The sequence below is a fragment of the Equus asinus genome, chromosome 22 (genome assembly GCF_041296235.1).
Source record: "Equus asinus isolate D_3611 breed Donkey chromosome 22, EquAss-T2T_v2, whole genome shotgun sequence".
Classification (NCBI taxonomy): Eukaryota; Metazoa; Chordata; class Mammalia; order Perissodactyla; family Equidae; genus Equus; species Equus asinus.
In genome coordinates this window covers 10,388,348-10,409,891 of record NC_091811.1, presented here as the reverse complement: position 1 = coordinate 10,409,891, position 21,544 = coordinate 10,388,348, and the positions used below count along the sequence as shown (strand labels likewise).

Genomic DNA, 21,544 nt, shown 5'->3' with positions numbered 1-21,544 from the left:
ATAATGTGTGGACATTATTAAGCCTCTTGACACATGTCTACAAATTTCCATTTAGAAAGATGTCTTGTTTTACTCTCAACATCAGTGCAGAAGAGTGCTTTGTTTGCTCACTTAAAAAAACTTAAAAGATAATAACCTAAAAAGTGCTATTTGGTAACCTGCCTAGGGTAGATAATAGTAAGTAATGAATAGTGAAAACTATTCATTTTATTATTTGTATAAGTTCTGATGCTAACAAAACAACAACACACATCTCTTCTAGTGACTTAAAGTAAGCATCCCTAAGCCTTTCAACTGGGAAACAATGGTAAAAATTGTATTATGTTTGCAATATAATTATCTTTAAATACATTGAAAATGCTAACATTTTCAGCATATGCTGAACTTATTTTGGATTTCTGACTTGCATTTCCAGAGCTATATTTATAATGTTATTTTCCCATTTCAGCTCACTATTTTCTCATTTATATTGTGGTTCTGTAGCAGAAAATGGTTTTCTCTTTTCATAAGCAACAGCAATTGTGAAAAATATTGTAAGTGGTGATTCGACACAAAACGAGGAGCTAATCCAATAACCCATCTCTTCTAAAGTAGCTAAATATTTCAGTGGGTTTCACAAAGATGATGAAGACAACAGCAACCCTAATTTTTGTTGTCTCATGTTGGTAGCTTTTATTCTGTAAGAATGATAAATACCATCAGATAATCTAATCATAGTCCAAGATACAAGTGTGCTTTAAAATAGAAGTTAATGAATACATGTTATAGGCCAGTTACAGTAAACACAGATATACACAAACACTGAAAACCAGTCATGAGTCAACCTACACATCCCATCCATATGAATATAAAAGCTATCATTTTCATTAAAATCTACCTCAAACATGATTTTTATTCAGAGCTGTGGGAGGCAGCCTGCAGGATGTCCCTCAATGATCCCACCTCATGGTACTCATGCCCTTGTGTAGCTCCCACTGAATAACCTATGTAACTATTATTGTGGAATGATGGAGCATGACTTCTGAAGCTAGTTAATAAAAGCTATTATGACTTCTGCCTGCCTCTCCCACATCACTCGCTCTGGAAACCAGCTGCCATGTCATGAGGACACTCAAGCAGCTTAATAGGGAGCTCCACAGGAAGAGAAAATACAGCCTGACTGACAACCAGCATTGACTGGCCAGCTGCGGTCAAGCCTTCAAATGACAGCAATCTCTGAGTGACACTGAACCAGAACGTCTCAGCTAAGTTGTTTCTGGATTCCTGATCCATAGAAACTGTATGGCACAATAAGTGTTTATTGTTTGAAGCTGCAAAGGTTTAGGGTTATTTGTTACATAACCTGAAGAACAAACTGAAAACAAAAGGTGACACCTTAATAGTAAATTAAAATCTATATTCCCAAGCAACTTTTGATTCATCAAAAATTTATAACATCCCTATCATATATAAGAAGAGTCCTTTAACTTCTAACTGTAAAGCTGGTGCTTCTCTCCTGCGTAGACCCTCCAGCCTTCTGTGTTCAGCCTCCTTGCAAGGCACATACATACACCTCCCAGGACCCCCCACCCCAGGCTAGTGCGAAGGCAGAGGAGAGACTCACGAGATACATCAGCTCCATTCTGGGCTTTCCTGAGCTCTCAGTACATTTCCCATAACACCTCTGTATAACCATAAAAACCTCTCATACTCCTTTAGCACTAAATGAAGCTTAAAATACTTTATAAATGGTCCCCAAAATAAATCAGGGTAATGAAACAAAGGTACTGCCTGTCTTCAAATTATATGCAATCGCACCATCCCTACTCCCCATTCCCACCTCAGGAAAGGCACAACCACCTGGAGAATGGCAATGATGTTTTTAAATTTCAAAATTAACTTTAATTTCATTTTAATTTCAAAATTCAAGAAAATTAACGTTCTTTAATTTTGAACATTAGCACCCCCACGGTACACTTTTATAGGGACTGATCCAGAGTCATCTCTAAAATTACAGTAAAAATAAGCTTCACTTCCACTGCCGCTGGCAGAGTAAACCAAAGAAAGGAAACAAGTATGACAGCTCAAAAAAAATCTGAAGTTTAGCTAGCAGCTGGGTCAAAAAGATTGGAAAAATCAAGGCTACAAATTGGTCTGTACAACTAATAGCAATTCAAAAGGTGGAAAATGCATCTCAGTGAAATGCAGCAACTGAGTGATTTTAAAGTAAGGCCTATTATACAAAAACATGCTCAGAGACCAAGACAGATAATATCTTCACAGCACTCAAGTCTGACAACTGAGGCGGGTTGGCTGAATCATGAGTTCACATGACTCAGAAAGAAACTTGGTAGAACTTTCAGCTCATTGGTCCAGAGAGAATCAAATTTATAACAGCATAATTTGTAAACTGTCAGAATCCTTAGAGTATGAATTTGTTCCCAATCTGCAGTGGAGCAGCTGATACATACAAAATACATAATGAAGATTGATGCCCAGCTTTTTCTGTGGTTCGATGAAAAACAGATCCTTGCTGAGAAAACTTATATACAGTATTTATTGTAATATTTAGTTGGACCTATTCCAATCTTCTTAGGACATGACAAAAATCAGGGCAACTCTAAAACTGCCATTGAGCTTCCCTACCCAGGCATCCATCTTCAAATCCTTGGCATTTTTGCAGAAAGGTAGTTGGTACTGACATGCTTTGAATGAAATTTGTACACAGAAGAAATATTCGCGGCTAAAATCTCTTCTGGGAATGGTATAAATTGGAATGCAAAGTATGCTGAGTAAGATTTCGCAGGGCTATTTCCAAGGGGGGCAGGCTTGGAAGAACTGGGGCTGCTGTGGGTAGCAGAGTCAGAAACAAACAGAGAAGCTCCCCCAGAGATGATGACAATCTACTTGAGAGGGCCAACTTTGTGGCCTAGCCTAATTTCCCCTGGCACAAAGATAAGATTCAAAATTGGTAATAGTCCATTTTAAGATTATTTAAAAGGCAGCTGAATAAAAAGATTACTAGAGCAGAAAAATTCACCAAAGGTACCAGTGCTGGGAGCAAGAGGATTTAATTGGGAGTCAGCTGACTTATTTTCTTGTCCCAGCTCAGCCATTAATTAATTGGTCTTGTAAGCTTTAGCAAATCATTTAAAACGTCTGGGATTTGGTTTCCTCATCTGTATAATGAGAGGACACGACAAGAATCTAGGACTTACTAGTCTGTACAAAATCAATATTGTGTTGAGGAAGATTCTCAGGCTGCTTGGAAACCCATTAGGAAAGGAGACGGTAATCAATTAGTAATGTCTGCCAGGACAAGGTGTGGTGGAAGAATGGCTGGAGAAGTGCACAGCCATTAGACTCAATCATCTTTAAGGGCACTTACAACTAGAACATTCTATCATTTATTCATTGAACACAACTAGCCAGAAGACCCATTGATAGGTTATTTCAACAAAACTACACCTTTAGGAAATATAAAGAGCTGAGTAACAAACAGAAAGAAAATTCTTTATTGTTAAAGCCTGTTAATTCAAAGAGGTAACAATGACTGTATCAAAGCAATGGATGTTCAATTAAAAAAAAATAAACAATTTAAAAAAATGGTAAGTACTAGGTTACACAGATACACAGATAAAACTCCAAGATCATGATCAGAAGATGGCTTTGCATTTCACAGGCCTGAGGCAATATTAACTGTCACAGGTATAAGAGCTGTCATAGGTATAATAGCAAGTACTTCATTAAAGCCCCTATACTTGGCCGGTTACATCATTGTAAAATTCTAAACAGCTAGAGCAGCATTTTAAAACTGATGTAAGCTTTACATCGTAAATTTGAAAAGAAAATGCAATAAGAAATAGAGCGGGCAATGGACTGCCACATTTTTAATCAGTAGCATTGCCGCTGTTATTAATCTATTTCTCAAGTGCTATCAGTTAACAAAAGCTTAGTTAAAAATGTAGATTAATCAAACAACAAATCAGAAATGATTTAAAGTAATTTTAGGCCAGAGAATTTACACATTCATAAAAAATACTTTAAAGTACTTTTTGATGAAGTTGTAAAAAATAGAAGTATAGGGAAACCACACTGAAATGAATTCAAATGCATTTCTTTATGAGACTTAGCACTAAGTTATCTGACCATAGTGGATGGCCTGTCCTTGGATCAAGGGTATGTGAAACCCAGTGGCAAGAGAATATGTTAATGATAAATATCAATATCACTGACTTTTTCAAGGTAATAAAACCTGCTTAAGTCCATATGATAGTTTGAGCTTTACTTGAACACTGAGAATAAAATAAAATTGGTATTCAAAAAAATAAGCAAAATCTGTCTTCATAAATTCTTGGAAACCTAGATTACGCTAATATATTTTTTCTAATAAACATCACCAAATATCATTTTGTAATAGAGTGAACAAAACTATAAACATTTAAGGTCTCTTTTTTCTTTTGGTCCCAGAATCCATCTTTAAGCATCTGAATGGGAAGAATATTTTTCTTACTTCCAAGCTAATCTTTTAAAACTCTGATTTTGGGTTTACTTTTAAATCTATTAAATACATATGTTGTTTGAGATTTTCTGGCTCTAGGGATAGTGTTAAGTTATTCTGACATATCTTTGGCCTTAAAATAGGTTGCTATTTGTAACACTGGAAATAATGGACTAAACTATTTACCCATTGAAACAAAATATTTTTTGAGCCAGGTACCATTCTAGGTGCTAGAGCAGTGAACAATACAGAAGTTTCTGTCTGCACAGTTTATATTCTAGCAGTTGAAGATAGCTAGTAAATAAGGAAGCAAATAAATAATTTCAGGTAGTGGTAGTTGACATGAAGAAAAAAATACCAGAGTGATAAGACAGAGAAAAATGAAGTGGAATCAGGCATTTGACTAGCTAGTCAGGGAAAGGAGAGCCAGCTTCATGAGGATGTGACACGTATGACTGCACAGAACCCCACACTTAGAAGAGCTGACACATGGTTTAATGCTCTGCTGTCACTTCCTGAAACTTTTAATAAGAGGCCTTGCACGTTCCTTTTACACTGAGCCCTATGTAGCCAGGTCTTGCAGAGAAGTACGATTGTGTTTCTTTTTAAAAACATTTTATTCAAGCACCCAGTAAACATCAAACCTCCAGTGCTCCCCCACCCTCTGTGACTTCTTCTCATGTAGACATGGGTCTACCGGAAGGAAGTTGTGTCTGCTGACGGCTCCGATGGTGAAGAATGAAGACACAGTGGCCTCAAAGGTACAGAGAGTTTTGTATCTGACATCCTTAAAACCAAGACAAAGGGTATTTTACTTCCAAAGTGAAGAGTGCGTGTTCCGCCCTAGCTGTCAATCCAGAAAGTATGCACTACGGAAGGATCCATGTGGATTCGGCACAGTTCTTCTCATACACAATCTCCCTTGAGTGAGGGGGGAGTCTAACTACAAAACGTGCCATTTTCAAAGCACTCATTTAAAGCATTACTATTATTATTTCAAAGCATTATTTAAAGTGTGTAAGGATGAAAAGTAGAACTCTGCCACTTATCTTAAAAGAAAGCGCAAGTTCCAGGAGTTTTTGTTGTCTGACTAACAGAACATGCAAATTCAGGCAGTGAGGTCCTCAAGGAATGACATGCATCTTTCCCTGTTGTCTGCCCTGTGGTCCTGTATCTCCTAAGCACTTATTATATTTCCTTTAAAGATATAAGACACTTACTTTGCTTACAAATGCAATCCAAGTGTGAATAAATAAATGTATTATCTCTTAACACCCCCCTTCCATGTTCCTTTAAATAGAAAAATGTGCTAAATGTCCCTTCATATCCTGTTGGGCAACAGCTGTCCCACCTATGGTTTTAAAAACAGACTGTAACTCGATCTTCTGAAATCCTTTCTTGAACTGCATTCTGTTGAAGAAATCCTGGGAAAGAAGTCCTATTGATATTGTTGGTAGTCTCCAAAAGGTGAGGACGGTAATTGGGCTGAAGGCAACTGGGAGGGGTTTTCAGCAAACTGAGGACCACTGGGAAATTGTGCAGAGGCAAATCTTGTCAACAAGATACCAGCTCCTTCAGTTAAAGCTAGGAGAATGCCACCCATCGCGGCTGACCCGACCATGGCCACTGGTCCATTTCTCCTGGCCAGGATGGCTCCTGTTAAGGCACCACTTGTGATGGAGTTCCAGGGGGTCTTCCTTCCCTCTGACCTGAACCATACTGGAGTCAATCATGGAAAGCTCCCCAAACTGCAAAGCTCCCTCCCAGCTGCGGAGCCCTGGTTTTAGCAGCTGTCAAACTCGTGTGCAGTCTGTGGTTTACTCCCACTGGAGAATTGCGAAGGCCTTTGATTGCTTGAAAGATACCACCACCTATAGTACCTATCGTAAAGCAACCCCCCCCCGCCACAGTCATCCACAATTTGCCAGGGGCATGGCTCCCATGCATACTCCTCCATCTTGGCTCCGGCAGCCGAGAAGTAAGGTCTGAATGACAAAAAGGGGCTAGATCTATGCGACAACAGTGGAAGGACATTCTTTGAGAGGGAACAGCGATATTCTGTTGCTGCAAAACAGCAGGGTTTCTCAATCTTGACATATTTGAGAAACAGAAAGAAGACTAAGTCGATTGATGCATGGAAGTAAGAGAAATGCAGTGGTAGCAGATGAGGCCAGAGAAGTACTTAAGGGCCAGTTCATATAGTCTTGTAGGAGACTGGATTTTTATGTACGCACAAGGATAGTGTACCTGATGATAAGGTGTATGAAAAGAAAAATCCACCCACTGGCAGAGAGACACGAGAAAACGTGTCTGTTTTGGTGTAAACTGAGGTTGAAACACTATATATTATGTGCTTGTGTGTGTGTATGTCTTGTGAATATATATACACACATATATATATATAACTATATATATTTAACTATCTTGAGCATTTATATCCATAGGCCAAATATCATATCCGATTGAGGTTTCTTAGTGTACGATGAATAATCTAGGAATGTCCAATTAGAGGCATTAACACAAAAATATGTCCTAGGACAGTTAACCTAGTAGAAGGGCAACTCAACCAGTGTGGAGTTAACCAAGATCATTACATATGAAAAGAGGCCTCACTGTCGTTATCTTCCATGGGCCCCCTGGGATACTAGGAAGACAGACAGAAATTTCTAAATTTATTTGTAATAACGTTTGGAAAAGAGGAGGAATGTACCGCCACCCCACGGGCCCCCACCTAAAGTACAGGGCACAGGGCAACCACTCTAGGTGCCCTTTTACGGGACCAGCCTGCAGGCTGGTGACAGTCCTGCAGTATCTAACAGAAGCAAATGCAAAAACATCTCTGGAACGACAAGCTCTTAACTCAGGCTATACAGGGCTGCCACAGATAAAACTGTGCTGAAAATGAACTTACGTTACAATTACACAGAACACATAAGGAAACAGTCTACTGTGATCAATTGCCAGTAGATGATAACAGCAGACAACAACAAATAGAATCAGAGTTGCAAAAACTTTAGACTGTCAAACTATCACCTAGAAGCAAAAAATTAAGCATGATTCAATGATTTAAATGAGATATCTAAAATACGCAAAAATAAAACACTATAAAAATATTCAGATTTGAAAAAGAATCAAATATAACATCAAAAAAATATATATAGTCATAGAAAAAAACCCTTCATAGATGTGCTCATCAGCAGATTAGACCTCGTGAAGAAACTTAGAGAACTGGAGGAAGGATCTGAGAAAATTCCCCAGAACATGACACTAAGAAAGATGACGTAAGAGACAGAGAGGGCAGAGGTCAACAGGCATGTCACTGGAATGCCAGAAAGACAGAAGCCGGAGAGCTTGAGGAGGGACAATATTAGAAGACACAGTGTCTGGGAGTTTTTCATAACTGATGAAAAACAACACTCTCCATATTTAGAAAGAACATTTATTCCTTAGCAGGATAAATAAAATTAAATTTGCATCAAGGGATGTCACTGTGAAACTACAGAATCCTAAAGAAAAGGACCAGAGCTTAAAGCATCCAAAGATGGCACAGACCACTTCAAAAGGAAAGAACCCCCCTGGTGGCAGACCGTTCAGAAGACCCTGGAATAATACTTTGAAAGTACGGGGACAAAAGAAGCGTCAGTCTAGATTTCTATGTCTAGGTTACCATGATTTAAGAGGGACAGAAAAATAAAGTAAATTTTCAGATAAAGCTTGGGAGACTCTACTACGAATACTCTTGCAGAAAAGCTTCTAAGGATACAGAATATGTATATTGCTTCTTACATATTCGTATATCTATGAACATGAGCTCAGAAAATAGAAAAAGATGAAACAAGAAATTATGAACAAAAAACTAGTGTGAATGTGCATAAATGTAAACAAGCTGTGACTTGAAGAGACAGCTGGTTAGAATGGTGGGAAAAAACACCATATATGCTCTTGAGAAGACACATAAACATATGGATGCAGACAGTTGCAATATTTATGAAGAAAAAAGATATAACAAATATTAACAAAAAGAAAACTGGTGAAACTACACAATAATAGACATAATGGATTTTAAGGCAAAGATAGTTATTAAGGATTAAGGGTACTTAATAATAAAGGGTTCATTTCATCACAAAAATATAATAGTTCTAATCTTGTAAATGCCTGATTGAATATACTTCAAGCTATGGAAGGCAACACTGCAGGATGTCAAAGAAAAACTGACAACTTCATAATCATAATGATAGAGTTTAACATTCATTCTCAGAAACTGTTAGATTAATAATAATAATAATCTGTCAAAACCAATTTATTTACCAAACTAATGTAACGCTTATTAAATAGCTTTAGTATTCCCTGATTCCTCTGCTCTTAGCTTATTCTGCCACTTGTGGTAATGCAAGATAAAATAAAGGTGATACAGATTGGGTAATTAACTAATTTACCCAAGAAATATTTACTACAGGACCTCAAGGCTCCAGGCACTGTTCTAGTCTATGGTGTCACAGCACTAACAGAAAAGGTCACTGCTCTTCTGGAGCTTACATTCTAGATGGGCACACAGAAAACTAACAGATAACCATATAAAACGTTAAATGTGTATATTTAGACATTAAATGTCAACATAGTAATATAAATACTAAAAAGAAAATTAAAGCAGAGTGAGTAGTGTAGGAGTTGGGTGCATAGTTTGTTACCTTACAGGGCTCTCAACTAAGCACCCGATGCTCAGGTGATGAGGGAGCAGAGAAGCAAGAGGGTGCTCCCTGCAGGTCTCTGAAGGGACAGCTGTCCAGGCAGGTAGGAAAGCCAAAGATGGAAGCCTGCTCCGCCTCTGCAAGAACAGCTAGAACTGAGGCTGCAGTGGAGGGAGCGAGGGAGACAGCGTTGGGAGGGCAGCTCAGAGAGGTGTGTGTCGGGGTGCTCAGAGGGTGCAGCACTTTCTAGGGTGCGGTTTTTATTCTCAGTGACGTGGGAAGCTATTGCAGAGTGAATGGAAGAGCAGTGTGATCTGGCTTCCAGTTTTAAAGGGTCACTGTGGCTGTTCTGTGGAGAACACGGTGGTGGGGAGGGTGCGGGGGCCAGGGCTGAAGCAGGGAGCCGGGCAGGAGGCTTCTGGAGTAATCCAGGGGCAAGACAACAGTGGCCGAGACCAGGGCGCAAGCAGGAGAAGGGACAGGAGGAGAGGGATTCTGGGTCTATCGTGAAGATGGATAAAGGATGAGTCTTTCCAGGCAGCAGCAGCCACCCATGTTATACTCTCTCAGGTTCTTAATGCCTCGGATTTGTTTTTCTTTTCAGCGTCTCCACTCCCATAGGCTATTGGGTCTGAAACAACTGTATTTAAAAACTGATCAACTGCAACATGCTTTTAAAAAAAAAGCTTTGAAGAAGTTGTAAATACCACTGAGAGCTCTCTTTGAAAATCCATTCCGCATAAATAACCTGCTCATTAAAAGGCAAAGGGAGTGAAGGGCGTTGGGGGGGTGGCACCTCCTCAGTAACTCAGGCATCGATGAAACTGGATCTGAGCGGGCAAGTCAGAGGCAAGGTCTTAGACAAATGGCAGAGAAAGAGGAGTTTCCTGGCCCTTTCTCCACTGTTTGCTGAACGGAAAAAGGAAAGATAGCTGAATGGTTGTTTTGGAGACACAGGCAGACAGCAGAAAGCTGTGCACAGAATCTGCCTAGTTCCACAGTTAACTGGACAAACCAGCAAGAGACAAAGTCTAGTGTATTCATTAAACACTTGCCTCAGTAATAGCAGCTTTCCTGCAATTTTTACAGCCTTCTTTCTGATGCTGACTGCTGTATGAGAAAGCTTACAGTGACAAAATCTTAGCTACGGCAGAAGAGAGGATTTAAAAATCACAAAACCAATCAGTAGATGAATGTATAATACAGTTTCACAAGGGCTCCTGAGAATGAGATTTCACGAACTAAAAATTAAGAAAAAGACTGCTGACAAATTTACATTTCAGAATTGACTCGTCTGATCTTGGCTGGAACCTCTGAAGCTGAAATATTAGACCAAAAGCTCTCAGTCTGCTAGCAAAGGGAATGAAGAACCAAACCTTTGCCCAACAAATTGTAAGGCGCTCTTAAGGTGAATATCTAACTTACGGGCGGTGCCCAAGGAATCACCCTTTTCCACGATAAAATGGTGTTCTGTCCCTTTCTCCTAAATGCTACGGGATGCATTTTCCCCTGGACTCTAATTAGAAGCTACGCAGGATGCTGACTGCATTTATCATTACCTGCAAACTATAAAATGTCCATCAAAAGTCAGGTTCTCAGTTGTGAGCTAATCTAACCCAAGATAGACCTCGGTGCTACATAAGTGAAACTCCACTGTACTTGAAAAGATAGAACTTCCTCAAGCAAACGTCCTTATGGTTAAACAGACTCAGGAAAAAGATCTGAAAGTACTTCAGACAGTATACAAAGAGGTAATATTGCAAAATTTGAGAATTCTCTAAAGTGCTTAAATTTTTGGGGGAAACATAATTTAGTTGTTAGAAGTTTTGTCATGTAATGATGATATCAAGCTATTTGAAAATAACTTTCTAGAAGTTAAAACTGCAAACAAGCCAGATGGCCTTCAATGGGTGAACAGTTAAACAAACAATGGTACATCCAGTACCACGCAATACTAGTCAGCAGTAAAAAGGAACAAACTATTGTTACGTCACCATGAATCTCCAGGGAATTATGCTGAGAAAAAAGCCAATCCCCAAAGGTTACACACAGTACAATCCATTTATTAAACATTCTTGAAATGATGAAATTATTGAAATGGAAAAGATATTAGTGGCTGTCAGCGGTTGAGGACAGGGGTGGAGAGGTTTGGGGGGAGGGGAGCAGGAGGAAAGTGGGTGTGGTTATAACAGAGCAATACCAGGGATCCTTGTGGTGATGGCATTGTATCTTGACTGTGCTGGTGGATACAAACCTACACGTGTGACAGCACACACACGTGTGATAGAACACAAACTGGGGAAGTCGCTAAATAAGATCGGTGGACTGCAACAATGTCAGCATCCAGGTTGTGCTACTGTGGTATAGTCACATGCAAGATATTATCATTGAGGGAAACTGGGCAAAGAGTACATGGGATCTCTTTCTATTATTTCTTAAAACTATATGTAAATCTAGAATTATTTAAAAGTAAAAAGTTTAATTTGAAAAAAGTAAAGAGTGGCTGGAAGCCTTGATAAACATATCAGTTTGACTACTGATTCACTGTCAAAGGTAAACTGATAAAGCTTTTCAGAATTTGGCTTTTAATAACAGTATCAGGAGAATCTTGCAGTGGCTAATGGTGTCACCAAATGCTGCTTACTAAATGTAGAATTATTCTGCCCTTTGAAAATAGCTACAGAAATACAGTTTTGTATGTTAGGGCAACTCTTAGAAGCCAAGTAATCCAGGAATTCAATCACCTATTGATGTATAACATAAACTCATTTTAAGTGTGTAAATCAATGAGTTTTGAGAATGTATAGACCCGTGTAACCCACCATCACCACAAAGAAGATATTGAGCATTTCCATAGCTCCAAAAAGTTCCTTCATGTCCAGTCCTAGTGAATAACTTATCTGCTTTTGGTCACTAGAGACTAGTTTTGCTTTTCGAGAATTTCATATAAAGACAACTATATAGTACATATCGTTTTGTGTCTAGATTCTTCTGTCTAGCATAATGTTTTGAAATTCTACCAGGTTACTGGACATAGCAGTCATTCATTCTGATTATATCTGGGTGGTATTTAACTGTACAGATGTATCATAATCTGTTTATCCATTCACTTATTGAAGTAACATTTGGGGTAGTTTTCAGTTTTGTCAATTACAAATAAGGCTGATATGAACAAGAGCATATAAACCTTTGTTGGGCATGTTTTATTTCACTTGAGTGAATATGTGGTAGTTAAATTACTGGATTGCACAGAAAATTACAATAAACTTTATAAGAAACTTCCAAAATGATTTCCAAAGTGTTTGTACCAATTTACACTCCCACCAGCAGCATGCTTCACAACCTCACCAAGACTTAGTACTGTCCATCTTTTCCTTTTAGCTATTCTGGTGGGTGTGCTGTGTTATCACACTGTTTTAATTTTGATGAACTCCAATATATCATCTTTATCTTTTCTTTTGTTTGTGCTTTTTGAATCCTATCTAAAAATTATCTGCCTCCTCTGAAGTCACAAAGATTTCCTCCTATGTCTTCTTATACAAGTTTTATGATTTTAGCTTTTAAATTTAGGTCTATGATCCATTTTAAATTATTTTTTGTTTATGGTGTGAGGTAAGGATTGAGGTCCATTTCCCCCTGATACTGACAGACAACTGTTCTAGCACTATTTGTTGAAAAGACTATCCTTTCCTCACTGAACTAACTTTCTATCTTTGTGGAAAATCGATTGGCCATACATGTATGGATCTATTTCTGGACTCTATTCTGTTTCATTCATGTATACATCTGTTCTACCAATTCTATGTTGTCTTGATTACTGTAACTTTATAGTAAGTTTTGAAATCGTTTAACCAAATCCTCTTGTGGTCCTTTTTCAAAAATGCTTTGGCCGCTCCAGTTCTTTTGCATTTCCAAATAAATCTTAGAATGAACTTGCCATTTTTTACAGAATAGCCTGTTAGGATTTTAATTGGGATTATTTGAATGTATAAATCAATTTGGAGAAGACTGATATCTCAACAACATTGAGTCTTCTAATTCAAGAGCCTGGTATATTTCTCTAGTTAGTTCTTCTTCAATTTCATTCAGCAATATTTTGTAATGTTCAGTGTAGTGATCTTGATATTTCTTGTTAAATTTATCTTTAAGAATTTATATGTTTTGATGCTAGTATAATTAGCCTTGCTTTAAAACCATTTCATTTGCCAGTTGTTAATAAATAAAATCTATTTTTGTACATTGACATTTTTCTGAGATCTTGATAACTTCACTTATTTGTTCTAGTAGTTTTTTTCTTTTTTTTTTTTTTTTTTTGCTGAGGAGGATTCCCCATGAGCTAACATTTGTTGCCAATCTTCCTCTTTTTGCTTCAGGAAGATTTGCCCTGAGCTAACATCCATGCCAATCTTCCTCTATTCTGTGTGTGGGTCACTGCCACAGCATGGCTGCCAATGAGCAGTGTAGGTCTGCACCCAGGAACTGGACCTGGGCCACTGAAGCAGGGTGTGCCAAACTTAACCACTAGGCCCTGGGGCTGGCCCCTGTTCTGGTAGCTTTTATGTAAAAATAACGTCAACTGAAAATAGAGTACATCTTCCTTTCCAACCTGTATGCCTTGTCTCGCCTTATTACACTGGCTAGGACCTCCAGTAAAATGTTGCACAGAAGTGGTAAACTGGACATGTTTACATTGTTACTAATCTTAGAGGGAAATATTCAGTTTTTCACCATTAAGTATGAAGCTGGTAGTAGGTTTTTCACAAATGTCCTTTAAAAGGTTGAGGACATTTCCCTCCAATCCTAGCCTTCTGAGAGTTTTTATCATAAATGGATGTCGAACTTCGTCAAATTCTTTTTTCTGCATTTATTGAGATGGTATCCTTTATTCTTTACATATGATGAATTATATCAATTGGTTTCAAATGTTAAATCACCCTTGCATTCCTTTATATTGCTAGATTCAATTTGAGAATTTCTATGTTTATACATATAAGGAATATTGGGATGTTGGTCTGTAATTTTTCCCTTCTTGTAGTTTTTGTAGGGTTTTGGTAGCAAGATGATATCAGCCTTATGAGTTGGGAAGTTGTTCCTCCCACCTCCCCCAGCTATTTTCTAAAAGAGTTTATGTAGGATTAGTATTATTTCTTCCTTAAATATCTGTTATTCACCAATAAAGCCATCTGGGTCTGGGGTTCTCTTTTTGGGGAGGTTATTAATTATAAACTTGATTTTAAAAATAGATATAAGAAGACTTAGGTTTTCTATTTTTTATGTGTCAGTTTTGGAAATTTGTGTCTTCAAAAATTTTGCTGGGGGCTAGCCTGGTGGCGCAGTCATTAGGTTCAAACGTCTGCTTCAGTGGCCCAGGGTTCTCTGGTTTGGATCCCAGGTGTGGACCTATACACTGCTTGTCAGGCCATGCTGTGGCAGGCGTCCCCACATATAAAGTAGAGGAAGATGGGCCCGGATGTTAGCTCAGGGTTAGTCTTCCTCAGCAAAAACAGGATTGGCAGCAGATGTTAGCTCAGGGCTAATCTTCCTCAAAAAAAAAATTTTGTTCATTTCATCTAAGTCCTCTCTCTTAACTCTAATAGTGGTGAGTTATGACGTCTTCTCTCTCTTTTTTCCCCCTTGATGAGTCTAGGCATAACTTAGTCAACTTTACTGACCTCTTAAAAAATAGCTTTCGATTTCACTTACTTTATTTACTGAGTTCCCATTTTCTATTTTATTGATTTCTTCTCTGTATTATTTCTTTTCTTCTACTTTGGGTTTTATTAGTTATTCATTTTCTAGCTTCATAATTGGAAGTTTAGATCATTGATGATTTTAGACTTTTCTTATTTTCTAATATAATTATTTTAAACTATACATTTGTCCTGAGCATTGCTTTATGCTGCAACACAACATTTTTTATATATTTTCACTGGGTTCAAAATATTTCCTAATTTATCTTTTGATTTCTTCTTTATACCATGGATTACTTGGAAGTGTGCTTGTTTAATTTCCAAATATTTGGGAATTTTTGCAAAAGCCTTTTTTTTTTTTTTTTACTGATTTCTAAGTTAATTTTATTGTGGTCAGAGAATGTACTTTGCATGAATTCAATTACACGATATTTTTCAGACTTGTCTTATAGCCCAGAATACTGTAGATCTTAGTAATGTTCCATATTCATTTGAAAAAGCTATGGATTCTGCTGTTGTTGGGTGGAATGTCCTGTAAATGTCCAGTTGGTTGACAGTATTGTTCAAGTCTTCTGTGTCTTTACTATTTTTATCTATTTGTTCTATCAATTACTGAGAGAGAGTAGTGAAAAACTCTCCAATTAATTGTGGATTCAGTTTTTGCTTTATGCATTTTTTGAAGCCCTACTATTACAGAAATATACATTTAAGATTCTTGTGTCTTCTTGATGAACTGGCCTCTTTGCAGCCTTCTTTGTCTAATATTAACAAAACCACTCCAGTTTTCATATGAGTAGTGTTTGCATGGTATGTCTGTTTCTATCCCTTTACTTCTAACCCATATATGTCTTTATATTTAAATTACTGTCCCCTCCCCCAGACAGCAAATAGTTAAGTCTTGCTTTTTTTAATCCACTTGGGCAATTTCTGCTTTTTATTTGGAGTTTCTAGACCATTTACATTTAACGTAATTTATCAATATAGTTGGTTTAAATCTACTATCTGTTTCTTTTATATTTATCCCATCTGTCCTTTGTTACTCTTTCTCTTCTTTAAGATTTCTGTTGCCTTAATTGCATATATTTTCACAATCCATTTTATGTTATTTCTCCTGTTTGCTTCTTAACTACCATTTTTTGTTTTAATTTTTAGTCATTGATCTAGGCCAGCATTTATTTTGATATAACCTGTTCCTTTATTATACATTCAAATATATTCAAAAGACTACCAGTATAATTCATATACACATTTTATACTGATATATCCATAATGAACTTTCAACGACTATAAATACATTGCCAGTTCTTTTCATCTAAACCCGCACTAACTCTCACCTCTTCTAGATTATTCTGAGGCAAATGACAGATAACATATTATTTCATCTGTAACTACTTCTGTATGTATCTCTGCAAGGACTTTTTAAAAATATGAAAACAATATAATTTTTCCATTGAAAAAATTAACAATAATTTCTTGATAGCATTAAGGAGCCTGTCACTGTTCAGATTTCCCTGATTGTCTTTTAAAAAGATTTTTTTCACAATTTGTTTGAATCAAGATTTAAATAAGGTCATTCCTTGCAAATTTTTTTTTTAACTGGGGGGGGTGAAAAAGATTCAGTAAGATTTAAAAACACTGCTGCTGCCACTACCATCCCTGAATCCAAGTAGGCCTGCTGTTTGAGTTAAAATTTTAAATAATAATTAAAAAGATTTAATTTGCAATATTAATTAAACAGAGCTCCTATACTACACACATTTTAAATTGGAGTTTCCATTTTACATTGAAGAATATCATTCTTGGGAATTCTCTGAAGCCTACAATGCCACATCTTAGGTAACACTCCATCTTTTGAAAGCTTCAATTTTGGACCATTTCCAATATGAGTGATTTCCTATTACTTCATCAATATTATATTGCCAAATTCTGTAAGGCCATAATAACATCTTCCAAGAGGAGGAAAACTGATCAGGAATACTCTCTTAAATTTTGCCTGCACTGTTTTATTTATGACAATTAAGAGTTAAAGTGACTTAAAAATGTGAAGACTAGGGACTTCAAAAATTTAATCAACCATTCTGATGTAGATTCTATTTCTGGAGTTTTAATGACATTGCTTTACCTCCCAAGGAAATGAGCTAGAGATGTAGAGACAGCAATTGATAGGTTATGAGGACTAAGCTAATCAAAGACATTTAATAAATTATTCATAATTTCCTCATTGGACCTTTTTTTTATTAGCCTAAACTTTTTACAAATCAAAGGTAAACTGGAAAACTCTATTACTTTAGGAAAAACACAAGAGGGCTTGAGAGCTGATTTTATTATGTCAAATAACATACTGACTCTCTAAAGAAATTTAATTAAGATTCTGATAATACTAAGCATTGTCATAATTGTATAAGATTTAATGAAAATGAGTTGATGAACATTTTTACAAATTTAAGAATGAATGCATTTGTACTTAAGTGCATGAGGATTATTAGCTTTGAAAAGTATCTCAGTATATGCTAGCCACAATGAAAGTCACTTCTTACATTTCCAGTCTGGGAAAAATAGTTAACTGTTATTTTAGTTAAATTATATCACGTCCACCATTCTATAAAAGAGAGCCAAATGTCAAATAAATATAGCCAAAAAAGCTGCAGAAGTAGAATAACCTGTTAATGTTCATGTTTCAGAGTCCATTAGTGATATTATGGAGCCATAGATTTCTGAAATACTTTCCCTTCTGTTCTGAGCATTTTTTTAATTCCAGAAATTCAATTAGATATTCAAGTCTTATTTAATTATCTATACTGTAGACTCTACAGTGTTCGAAAAATCCTAACTGTAACATGAGGCCTACAATGTGTCTTAGACTGATACTGAACTGGTGTGAAACAGTTTCACAAGAATTTGCCTAGTTCTTTTTAATTTGTGTGAACTATGGGTTTGTTTCTTGGTTGGGTCCATGCTTTATTGTCATGCTTCTCAAATTACATATGTTCTGATGTGCCACAGGATAAAATAGCACATTTTCTAGGAATAAAAGTTTTCCTTTTCTCACTGAAGAAAAATCGATGGATAAGTAATAAAAATTGTAATCTTAAACTGAATATGGCTATATTTTAGAATATAAAAGAAAATTCATATGCATTAAAAAAATAAAATACTAGATTAAAAGACAAATAAACCTGCCCTTTCATGGGTCTCTTTGGGCTCTGCTGCCAGAATCTCTATCCATTTGCCTTTATTTTACTTAGAGAAGTTGGTGAAAAGTAATGCTCTACTGAATTCACAAGAATTCTGAACATTATTATTTTTAAGAGTTTGAAAGAGTTTAATAAAAAATGCTTAGAGGATCAGATGCTTTAAATTTGTTTTATATCTAATACACTAGGCATGCTTGATTGTTTATTTTATCTTGGGCTAGTATATTATTATTCCATTGTGGTTTGGCCCATTTCCAATTTCAGAATGCCTTGAGCCACAAATGTAGGTAGTGAGTGACTTTATCCTTCTCTTCTGAAAACGGCAGCACACACAGAAACATCTCATTCCATCTTTGACCTGGAAGATGAAAGAGGAATGAAGGGTATTGGGAGAACATTAAGTTCTCTGAACATCTCACTAAGGAGTGCTCAGCACAAACTCACAAGGGCTACAAAGTCTCTTTTTAAAGAATCAGACTAAATCACAACCAGACGGTTGTGTGTTGCTCATTTTGGGGGTGGTGGATATGTGTGCTGGGGTGGGGTGCAGGAGGTCACCAGTCAAAGTTACACTGCTGCTACAAGTCACAGGTAAATCCACAGGATGATCAACTCCACTCCCGTGTCAATTTAGGATAGGCTCTGTCAGCTTCTACTTGTGGATGATCTGCCACAGATTTAGGCTTCAGATAATTTATATTCTCTCAGCCACTCACATAATTCAGAAAACAGTGCCTTGTCTGAAATGAAACTGTTGCACTACAGGACATGAAACATTTATAGAAGCCAATCGAGAAAAGCAACTGATGGCTGCTGAGGGGTTTAATGAAACAAAGATAGAGTGCCCTTCATCCGCATTCATAAAATAGTTATTTGTACACAGTAGATCATAAAATTTAAGGCTACACATACTATTCTGTCCTCATCATTTAATATATTTGAAATACATGTTCTAAAAATATCAAAATCCACTGTATACAGATATTTAAAAATATATCCACTGTATTTCAATACTAAATCTCTAAGAAAAACTCAAAGCAGTGAGTCTTCTCAGCACTCCGTCAATAATATATCTGGGGGAGTTCTGCTTACTTCAAAGGCAGCTCCTTGCCCAGCCAAGAAAGATCTACAAATGAGAAAGCTCCTCCAGACAAGGCTGACTATGTTCTCAGAGTGCTTCCCGAGCCAGCTCCAAGAGATACATTCCTTGAACTTGTATAGGCTTCCCTTGCTTTATCTTCATTCTGTTTCTCCAGTTTCTTCTCTTCCTTGTCCTTCCAATTTGGATAGCTTTATGATAGCATTTTCCAGCTCTTTGTCCTCTACCCATGCTTCCTAATCTATTTTGTGCATTCCTACACCGAATTCCTCTTTTGAGCTTCCTTGGGTCACTCCTCTGACCCAAGTGACGTCCCTAGGCGTGTGATCCCCCTTCCTAGTTATGCCAAATGAAGGGAACCAGAAGACATTATGCCAAAATAAGCCTTTTTGACATTTTGAGCTGAAGGCAATTAAGCAGTAGCAAATGCAGGAAAAGCTCTCTGCCCTCTCCCTATTTGCCTAAAAGCAGGATATAAATTTACAATGGTGTCCCTTCTTCCCTCTCTAACAGGAAGGACAAAAGTTAATCACAGAGCAACTTTAGACCCTACCAGCCTGTAGATGGCACAGAGGACTCTACATAACGAACTTTACTAAACAGCCTTTATCTCCCACTCCTTTCCCATATATTTGCCTTCCTACAATATGCCACCTCTAGAGACTCAAGGTCCTTTTCCTTTGTCTTGTCATTTCTCTAAAAATGTATTGTTCTTTGTTTAAGATGCTATATAAGCCTGAATTCTAGGCCACCTCTTTGGGTTACTCCTCTCTGAGTTTCTCTCCCGTATATATGAGATATACATGCTAATAAACTTGTTTGTTTTTTCTTGTTAATTTTTCTTTTGTTACAGAGCACAGTCCAGAACCTAAGATGGGTAGGGGAAAAATTTCCTCCCCTACACTAACGTGCTTTCCCAGAACTCGCCTCCCTCCTGGCTTAGGGCAGACAGAAATAATGCCATAAAAATCCTCAGACTTAACTGGGCAGCAGTACTAAACACGTTTCCTGGTTTAATTGTAAAAGACATGAAATATTTCTGTGTACCTTCTTAATTTCTATTTAAAGGAGCAAAGTTGTTATAATAGATCAAAAATTATTTGCTAAAATGTTCACTGCTCCCAAGACATCAGGTATCTTATGAATCCATGAAGAACTTACAATGATAGCTCCATTAACAGGGAAGAGGATGTTCTGGCCAAACATCATTTGTTGAACTCTGATGTTCCTAAAAGTAGCTTCTGTGGCAGCGCCCAGGGCAAGGACATTTCTCCGCTTTATGATACCTTGGAAATTCTTTTTCAAGTGTGTCTCACTGTCCTAGTTGATCTCCCCCAAATTTTTACCAATACCAAGCTCTGCAATTCTATTTTGGGTTATAAGCAAAGTTATTAGTCACAGTTTGTTGAATAACTAAATAGGCATAATAAATGCAGATAAGACGTTTCATACACACTTTCCTCCAGATGAAAACTAGAGTTTGAATGCACAGATGTAGAAAAGTTTCAGACATTACTGAAATAGAAAACGTTGACTCAACACTGCTCTGCCCCTTTCCTTCGTCCCTTGATTCTCCCGAGCAGAATTCTGAATGCCTGTTTCCTAAGCCAAATAATTAAAAAGTAACAATAGGTCTGTACAATCAAGTACTTCCTAAAAGCTCAATGTTAAAACAAATGAGATGATTTCCCATTGTCAATCGGTTTTCAGTCAACTAGCCTGCACTCACAGAAAAAAAAACAGTATAGTTATATGAACAATAGTTTCCCATCCCCGAAGCTTCAGAAGTTTGATGGCTCGAATGCCTTAATAAATGCGTTTCCACGTATTACACATCAATCTCATTTTTAAGCTTTCAATGAAATTTTCATTAAGAATAAAAAACGTTACTGCAGCATTATTCACAAGAGCCAAGATATGGAAACAACCTGTGCCCATCCACAGACGAATAGATAAAGAAAACGTGGTATACATATGCAATGGAATATTATTCAACCATAAAAAGGAAATCTTCCCATTCGGGAGGACATGGATGAACCAGGAGAGCATAATGCTAAGTGAAATAAGTCAGATGCAGAAACACAAATGCTGTATGATCTCACTTATATGTGGAACCTAAAAAAGGCAAGCTCACAGAATGAGAAAGTGGGACGGCAGTTGCCAGTGGCAATATTGGTCAAAGGGACAGACTTTCACTTAGAAGATGGATAAGATCTAGGGACTTAATGTACAGCATGGTGAGTATAGTTAATAGGATTGTATTATGTACTTGAAATTTGCCGAGAGTACATCTTAAAAGCTCTCAACACAAACATACACACAAAAGGTAACTGTGTGAGGTGCTGGACGTGTTAACTTGATTGTGTGAGCATTTCACAATGTATACACAGTGT

The 21,544-nt window shown here is 37.1% G+C and overlaps 1 protein-coding gene and 1 pseudogene across 1 annotated transcript in view; both read right to left on the bottom strand.

Moving 5' to 3' along the window:
- LOC123276154 (uncharacterized) overlaps positions 1 to 21,544 on the bottom strand; it is an 87,033-nt gene that overhangs the window by 38,138 nt on the left and 27,351 nt on the right. The window lies entirely within an intron of this gene.
- LOC139041614 (mitochondrial import inner membrane translocase subunit Tim17-A pseudogene) lies at positions 5,582 to 6,437 on the bottom strand (annotated as a pseudogene).